Source organism: Vombatus ursinus, unplaced genomic scaffold (genome assembly GCF_900497805.2).
Source record: "Vombatus ursinus unplaced genomic scaffold, bare-nosed wombat genome assembly UNPS02001287.1, whole genome shotgun sequence".
In the NCBI taxonomy this organism is placed as follows: Eukaryota; Metazoa; Chordata; class Mammalia; order Diprotodontia; family Vombatidae; genus Vombatus; species Vombatus ursinus.
In genome coordinates this window covers 2,307,288-2,316,217 of record NW_020941065.1, presented here as the reverse complement: position 1 = coordinate 2,316,217, position 8,930 = coordinate 2,307,288, and the positions used below count along the sequence as shown (strand labels likewise).

At 42.2% G+C, this 8,930-nt stretch overlaps 2 pseudogenes; one reads left to right on the top strand and one right to left on the bottom strand.

Annotated features, from left to right (window-relative positions):
• Positions 1–4,767: 4,767 nt before the first annotated feature.
• On the top strand, positions 4,768–5,743 carry LOC114043165 (annotated as a pseudogene).
• A 353-nt stretch (positions 5,744–6,096) lies between these two features.
• Positions 6,097–8,129, bottom strand: LOC114043357 (annotated as a pseudogene).
• Between the last annotated feature and the right edge of the window lie 801 nt (positions 8,130–8,930).

Sequence of the window (8,930 nt, the reverse complement as noted above, 5' to 3'; positions counted from 1 at the left end):
CATTGTTGTTATCCCAGATGGTAGTCTCTTAAGGTACACTAACTCCAACAACAAAATAAACTTTATAAGATTGAAGCTCATTAAGACTAAGTTGACCAAGGAAATGTAACTTCAGTACATATTATTCTAGGTAGAGGCAAATCACCTTAGATGAAACTTACTCTACATTATAAGAAGGCTTGAAAATGTCACACCCATTTTTTACAAGGAATGTTTTTATTGGGGGAGGGGATCCTGTTTACTCAGTGAACTAATTCATAGTTTAGGAACTTCACATCATAGGGGTGATAAGAGTTTGTGACTGCATGGTGCCAAAAAACCTTGTAAGTTTACAAGTAAGAAGATTTGAAAAGATCTTTTTTCTTGTACCTTTTCCTACCCAGTAATCAATTATCAATTTTCCTTTTAAAATACAAGCAATTAAATGCTTCATAGTTTATCAAGAGTTATTATGATAAGGTTAAAAACCTAACTAATGTCTTCACAATTTTCATAACTGATTGCAGATGAAACTTCTTCTTTACTATAGGCAAACCCAGAAGCTGCCAGTTTCTTAGACTACAGTACTTCAGAATATTGCAACACATGATCAGCAGGGCTGATAAAATAAGATAATAGTTCTCAAATACTTTTCACCTTCCTTTCAAAATTCAGTTCGTGATTTAACAACATCCAGATGAAATAGATATAATGTTAGGAAAGCAGCTTCTGATACAATAATTTACCAAATTTTACACTACAAGAAAATTTAGAAACATTATAATAATAGTCACAAAATTGTGAATTTAAATTCATGGAACAAAATTGAATACTAACCAGATGATGTTACTTTAGTTAGGTGTATTTCCAGATTACCTTACATAGGAAATCAGTCATCCTATCACACAAGGCTTTAATACACTGAACCAAATGAGGTAGAACTTGCTTCCTTAGCATGAATTGATCTATGAGTTGATTCCCATTCTAGTTCATTGTGAAGTTAGCTCTTGACTTGTGAAACTCTCAATCCCCACTTAAGAGGTGGGTGGGAACTTGACTTCTAGGTATACTTTATTAAAGGTACAGAGAGCTATTCCTGAGCTGCTCAGTTCATGAAGCAAAAGACCCAGAAGTAGCTTTTGCCTCAGACCCCAAATTTCCAATTTGGCCACAGAGATTTGCTCACTCTCCATTTCTCTCTCTCTCTCTCTCTCTCTCTCTCTCCCTCTCTCCCTCTCTCCCCCCCACCCCCACCTCCACACCCCCACACACCCCACATTGGTTCTGTGACCATCAAAGTTTCTAGTTTGGAAAATAAAATTTTCTCCAAACTCCCCTCCCCCCCCCAATTTTTTTGTGTGTAGACCTCTGCTGGGAATCAACTCATTGTCTACCTGGGTAGGAAAAAGGACTTTCTCAGCCCTTCAAACTTCAGAAAAAAATAAAGTGGAGGTCTCCTTTAATACCCCAATTTTTGAAGGTCCTTCTTGAAAGCTAAGAGTCCAATGACCTTCAAAGATACATCTTCCAATTCTGTTTGGAGATATCTTCTTTGAGGGATGAATTAATCTCCTACAAAGAATGGTCCAGAAAATATACCTGGGTTTTAAATATTTCCAATTTTTTAGGCTGCAAACTTCTAGCATGAAATAAGACACAAAACAATTAAAAATACACAAAATTATTCACTCACCCTTGTTTTGTCTGGAAAAGATCTTGTGAATGGGGAGAGAGCCAATCCAGGAGAAGAGGTTTCCTAAAAGGAAGCTCTTACTTTGTGGACAAATTTTTCCACTTGAACTCCCTAAAACAGAAGACAGGTTTCTGATAAGGGTCTGAAGTGGGTACCTCTTATTCTAGTTCCTTGGGGTCCTCAGTAAATAATCAAGAAATTGAGGTCAGTGTTATCTCTGGGAACAAAGATGCCAAGAAAGCAGGTAGGGTCTCAGGCTCTTTTATATCTGCCTTCCTAACAGAAAATTACTGAGACCTCCCCTGACAAATGGAAACTAACCCTGATTGGTGGCTATTTAAATTTAAGAAGGAGGTGGGTTGAGAGTTCACACCTTCTCCTGGTGGGGGGAGGGGTGTAAACTGACATTCAAGAAGCCTCTAGCAATCTGGGTGAGGGAAACCATTCCATTCAGAATTCCCCTGGCCAGGTCAACCCAAACTTTGATGAAGTGAGCAAGGATGCCTGAGTCACTGCCAGTAATATGAACTAGCTCAGGTTGGCTTTTGTTGACAGGGGAAAGTCCAGGACTTGGGAGGGGCTGGGATAGGATGACATTCCTCAGCTAGAACGGGCCAGAAAGAGTTCCTCTTTAAGCTAGCAGATGAGATGTCCTTGAAAACAAAGAAGGAAATATTACAAATTAATATTCATAATGAAATGATACAGCATTAAAATTAATTTTCCTTAATGAAACAGGACAAACTCTGAATTAGTTTCACTGGTATGGGCCATGATGTCTCTAGATGACAAAAGAGATGAAGGAAAAATTGTTCTATTATATTGCTTAGGAGAGAAAAGTGAACCCTTTGAAAGGGGACACATATTTCAGATGGTTCTGGTGGTTTCTCATTCAATGAGATCAGCTCAGTGTTATAAAATATTTAATCGATGTCCATGTCCATTTCTCTTTTTTGGTATCAACAACTCTTTTAGTTCAATATGTAGTTGTATTAATTGCATTTTTTTATTGTTCAGTCATGTCCAACTCTTTGTGACCCCATGGACCATAGCATACCAGTACTGTTCATGGGGTTTTCTTGGCAAAAATACTGGAGTATTTGCCACTGTAATACTATCAGCATCCTAATTGGACATTGAGGCAAGCAAAGATTAAATGACTTGCCCTGGGTCACACAGTTAGAAAAAGTCTGAGACCAGACCAACTCCAGGCCTAGCACTTTATCCACTGAACTAACTGGATGCCTCCAGTTAATTGCAAAATAAAACTTCATTTTATTTATTTATTTTACTTCTTCTAGGGTTGCATTAATTTTAATTCTTGTTCTTAGCTTTCCTTGTATAGTTAAACCATTGACTTCAAACTTAGGAATCGCACATCAATAAAGAGCCATGCAATGTCTATTAAAATACAATCTTTCTTTCAGATATTTGGTACCTTCAACATTCAGCAACTCATACCCTTTCCTCTGAGAAAAGTCATAACTTGTAAGCCCTGGAAGCTCTTTTTTCTGGAGTGTGCAAGATGCTTTCCTATGGTAGTAGAGATTTTTGATGGGCTCCTTGTAGAATTCTTATAAATGGACACTAAATCTATATATCTATTTCTTGTCAACCAGACAGGAACCAGCCTTTAACCTGGCAATGGCTGGAGCTGAACAGAGCAGGCTAGAGACAGGAGAATCAGGACACAAACAAATGTTTAATTTCAGAGTGAGGAAAATGACAATTACAAACAGAAGTCACCCCTCCTGAGAAAGAGGGCTTAACACAATGGGCAAGGCATTGCTTTAAATTGCCATTGAAAACCACAAGTGGGCTGGACTATGACATAGTAATTCTCAAGTCTTGAGTTGCTGTTCCCAGGGCAGGCTCGTGTGGCATTCCTGGGTCCTGTGGGAACAGTCTCCAAGTTGTCTCTCATAATGGGGGAGGGTGGGGTACAGAACTAGCAGGAATAGGAATTCGGTACCTGGTTCAGTTCATCTGGCGCATATGAGGAACAGGGATTGTGAACAAGTCAAGGGAGGTGACAGATGGCTTTAGACTGTACCATATTGGCTCTAATGTCCCTGGGAAATGGGGTGGGGGGCCACAAATCACTCAGCGAACACCTGGTTCTGGTCAAAGCAATACTCTGCCAGAAGGTGAGATCATCCAGAGCACAAAGGATTATTGTTATGCAAAGCTTAGGGCACAGCCTGTTTGCTGGACCTTAGCTCTGGGAAACAGGGTGCGTCCAAAATATTTTGACAATCTATATATAGGTATAGGTAAAGATATATACACACATATATAGACCGGGTAGCACAGTGGATAGTGCACAGGTCTTGGAGACAGACCTGAATTTGAATACTGCCTCAAATTCCTTAGTAGCTCTGTGACCAAGGCAAGTCACTTAACTTCTCTGTGCCCTACTTTCCTCATTTATAAAGTGAAGACAATAATAGCATATATCTCACAGAGTTATAAAGAGCAGATGAGTTAGCATATAGAAAGTGCTTTGCCAAATGTAAAATACTATATAAAAGCTAGTTAATTATAGTATTATTACTGTGTGGATGCTGACAGTTTGGAGGAGTCAAGGATCAAAGGTTAGATATCTGATTACTATATGTGGCAAATAAAATTCCAAGAGACAAAGTTGTGGGTACAAAAATCAGTTTATTAATATAGGCCAGCAAATAATTGATAAATGGAGGTCAGTGGTCTCTCTGAGTAATCAAAGACACCAAGGGAGGATCTCAGGCTAATTCAGGTTCTGAATTAGCAAATTACTGGAACCTCCTTTGACAAGTGAATGGCAACCCTGGTTGGTGGGCATTTAATGAGGAGGTGGACTGAGTTCTCAAGTCCTCCTCTTGGGGGAAGGAGTGTAAGCTGAGGTTGGTTTAAAAATAACTCTTAATCAACTGGGGGCCAATTAATTCTTAATCGATCGGGGTGGTGTCCAGAGTGCTGTCTGCTTGCTTCTGAGTGATGTGAGGACAACCCTGGGCTGGAGAAACCGGGTGGTCTTGGGGGGTGGGGAGAGAGTAAGAGTACCAAGCCCGAGGACTCAAAGCTCTCTCCCTGTGTTGTAACTCTCTCCTCTAATGCAGCTGCATGAGTACCCTGCTAAACTCTGAAAAACCTTGAAGCTGAGGCAGGGGATTTACTATCACTTGCCTGAACACTACCTCAAGTCACTGCAAAATGAAGGGACACCACAGCAGTCTATTATAAACCTAATGGGGTCAAGTATAAGATAAATCCGAGGAATGGACAACATGAGTTTGTCCAGGATGGTCTCCTCCTGCTCTACTTTCCCCCTGAATCCCAGATGGGACTGGGGTGGTGAGGACTGGATCCGTAGTTATAGATATGCCAACAATGACAAGCTTTCAAGGCACATGAGAAAGACTTTGGAAGCCCCATCTGTATGGATGAGAACTTTACAGTGAGATCTTAGACAAGAAATTCAAAGCAATGGTGACCATGAGGGCTCTGGATCTAATTGATGAAGCCTATGGATTTGATTTCTATATCCTCAAGACTCCAGAGGAGTATCTGTGCTCCAAGTCTGGGATGGATTTGAAACGAAGAATGCTATTGTGTCTTGTCTGGACTGACCCTCAGCTCCACCCAGATGATCCAGAAAAGGGAGAAGCTATTTATAACAAGTACAAGGAGTTTGTGATCCCAGAAGAAGAGGCTGAATGGGTCGGGCTGACATTAGAGGAAGCAATGGAAAAACCAAGGCTCCTGGAAGAAAAAGACCCTGTCTCTCTGGTCAAAGTATACTTGGAGGAGCTCATTCAGCAGCTTCAAGACCAGGCACTTTGACAGTCAGCCGTGATGGAAAGGAAAGCCCAGCGGGCAAGAACTTCCCAGAGACCAAACTGTTTGATTTCCTCTTCTTCCTCCTCCTCCTCCTCCTCCCCATCGTATCCAGACCAAACCCACTGCTGCATATTTCACAGGGAATTGGAAAGCAGAGTATATGAAGACTTTCTGCATCCCCCCTACTGGCTGCCCAGCAGAGCTCCTGGCCTACCTCTGATGGGAACCAAAGTGACAGCCCAACTCTGAATCACAGAGCTCCCTGAGCTTCTGATGATGCTTGGAACTCAATACCTTTGTTTTTCTGAGACACAGTCATTCAAATGAATAAACAAATCCATCCAATGATAAAAAAAAATTAATCATATATACAGAAAGGGAAATGAAGGCAGCACCAGGTTGACTAGGGAACAGGACAATTCTCCCATAGTTCTTCCTGATACAGTTTTTGGAACATTCTCTCACATATACACATACTTGTGCATGCATGGGCATATGCGCACGCAGACACACAAACCCATGTGTGCACACACACAGGTTGGGGTGGAGGAATAAAGGGAAGCTAGAGGCATAAAGACAGTGGAGAGGAATGAGTGTGGATCTCAGTTGGTGGATTCCAACTTCAATTCACTCGGGGCAAAGTCCCAGTAAAGTTCAGCCCCATGCTGTTTGAAATGCTCCCTGGCTATGTTCTCTGTAGGGTACTGTTTGAACTTCATTTCTCCAAAGCTCCCGTCTTTGGCTGTGCCTTCCCACACCAATGCATCCATGTTGATTTTTTTTCATAGAATCATCAGCATCCCCCCTTTGGGTTAGATGTCCGTTCATCCCATTTTATCCTGTGCATCATGAGACACTTGAATTTTTTCTGTGCCTTAGGGCTCCCTTCTACCACCACCTTGTGACATCCTTGTGAAGCACCACCACCCCTGAAAGGTACAGCTGCCCAGCCTTGGCCTCAATCTTGAACTTCTTGGCTGGGTTACTCAAATTTCAAATTCTATACACAGATATGTGTACCCCCTGTGAAATATCTTCCTTTAGCTTTTTAATTTTCTTGACCCTTCTCTCTTCTGCTGTTAATTTTTGGGCAGCGTTTGCTTCTTCATGTACTTTCTGTCTTTTTGCCATCTAGGCTCTGACATTGGCTTCCACTTTTGTGGGGTCTTGAATAACTTCTGTGCCTAATGTTCTCATCAAATTGGAAAGTCTTACTTTGGGTTCAGGAGGAGGCATCAAACCCAGTCTGACTTTCTCATGTAGCTCCCTCTGAACTGTCCTCTGGGTCTGTCTCCTAAGTTTCTTCTGCTCGTTCTTGGTGAGGTATACCTCTAGCGTCACTGGCTTGTCACTGTCCACTGGAGGGGTTAGCTGTGCTGGATGCTCTATAAAGTTTGTGATCCCAAAATAATTCTCTTCCTTGGGAGCTTCCCGCTAGGGTCAAATCCATTAGGGACAATGTAGGAGTACCACCACTCAATATCAGGAATCTCTCCTTCCTTGAGTTCCTGTTTTGGAGCAATGAGTGCCAGCCTGGTTGAAGTGTGAATGCCAGCGTTTTTGACTGCCTGTGAGATCTCTGCCTGCAGCTTCTCTACCTGAGCCTTTGTCCGTAATCTCTTGGCAATCTTTTCAAATTTGCCCTTGTCATGGAATTTAAAGGTACATCTCTGGTGCTGGGAAGGTGCAATAGAAACGCGAGGATCAAAAAAATGTATTGGATTCTGTTCTTCCAATAGCTTCTTTTTGAGCTTCTGTTTGAACTGTTGCTGCTTCAAAGCCCAAATGTTGGCCTTTAGTGTTGGCATTCGGTGTGTCAACTCAATCTCTTTGCCTTGGCCTCTACTGTGCAGCCTTGTTCATCCAGGGTCAGGGGTATAGGCTGTCTGGTTTTTCAGCTCCACATTTGGAGGAGAATGCCCATAGCATGAAGGTTAGTCAATTCAATCATGTTAGCATTGCCAGTAAGTCCTGGTTTCAGTGCCAGCTGAGCCCGGATGAGGGCTTGTAATTCAACTGCTTTCTGAGCCTTTTCAATGGCATCATTTACCAAGGTGGCAGCCTGAGAAGGCTGAATAGTATTGCCAATTATCAGCAGCTCTGATTGTGAGGAGGAAGCAGTCTTTTGTTGAGTGGTGGGAGGGCTAATGAAGCTCAGCTGTTTTTTTCCTTTCCTCAATCTGCTCAGTGACTGCCTCCGTCATTTGTTTGATCTATAATTTAGTCAGCATGCCTGGGCTCTCAGATGGTAGTCCAGGAATTAACTCTGGCTGCTCTTCCAACTCATCAAACCTTAGTATACATCACTTCTTCACCCCTGATGATTCTTTCGATATCTCTGAGTCATCACCAAACACCTCCTTCAGCTCTCATTTTCGACTCCTGTCACTTCTAGAATTGCAACGCTTGGAACTATGGCCCTGCTCCACTACCTCAAACAGTTTGTCAATGAACTGGAAGGTAGAATCATTAAGAAAAGGCTCAAGTGATCAGCTGTTGTCTTCTTATCCATACCCTTTCCTGCACAATTTAATGCTGCCAGGACCACTGTGGGCTCTGAGAAATCCAACACCCTTTTCACTGTCTTCTCAATCCATGGCTTCAGCTTACCCATCTTCCTATTGGCCAGGGCCATTCTGGAGAAGAAGAAACAGAAGGCAGTGAAACACTGGGATACTCCACACAGCACCTCACAAACTTTGGGCACTGAAACCACCTTTTTGGTTTCTTCAACTTCAATACAATCCCTTCAGGGTCCCCAGCAAGTAATCAAGAAATTGACATCAGTAGTCTTTCTCTTTGACCAAAGGTGCCAAGGGAGCAAGGAGGATCTCAGCTCTTTTATATCTGCCTTCCTAACAGCAAATTACTAGGACCACCCCTGGAAAATGGAAACCAACCCTGATTGTTGATATTTAAGAAGGAGGTGGGCTGAGAGTTCACACTTCATTCTGGTGGGGGAAGGGGTGTAAGCTGACATTCAAACAACCTCTAGCAGTCTGGGCAAGAGAAACCATTCCATTCTGGCTAAATTTCTCCTTTGTAAGCCAGGTCACCCCTATCTTTGATGAAGAGAGCAAGGATGCCCCGCCCCAGTCACTGCTACTAGTGTGGACTAGTCTAACTTGGATTTTGTTGACAGGGGAAAGCCCAGGCCTTGGGAGGGGCTGCAATGGGACGACATTCCTCAGCTAGAATGGGCTCTTAAGCTAGCAGAAGAGATGGCTTTTGAACTCAGAAGGGAATATTACAAATTATTATTAATAATCAAGTGATACAGCTTTAAAATTAATTTTCCTTAATGAAACAGTACAAACTCAGAGTGAGTTCCACTAGCCAAAGCCAGGATGTTTCTGAATGACAAGAGAGATGATGGAAAGACTGTTCTGTTATATTGCTGGGGAAAGAGGAGTGAACCCTATGAAAGGGACACACA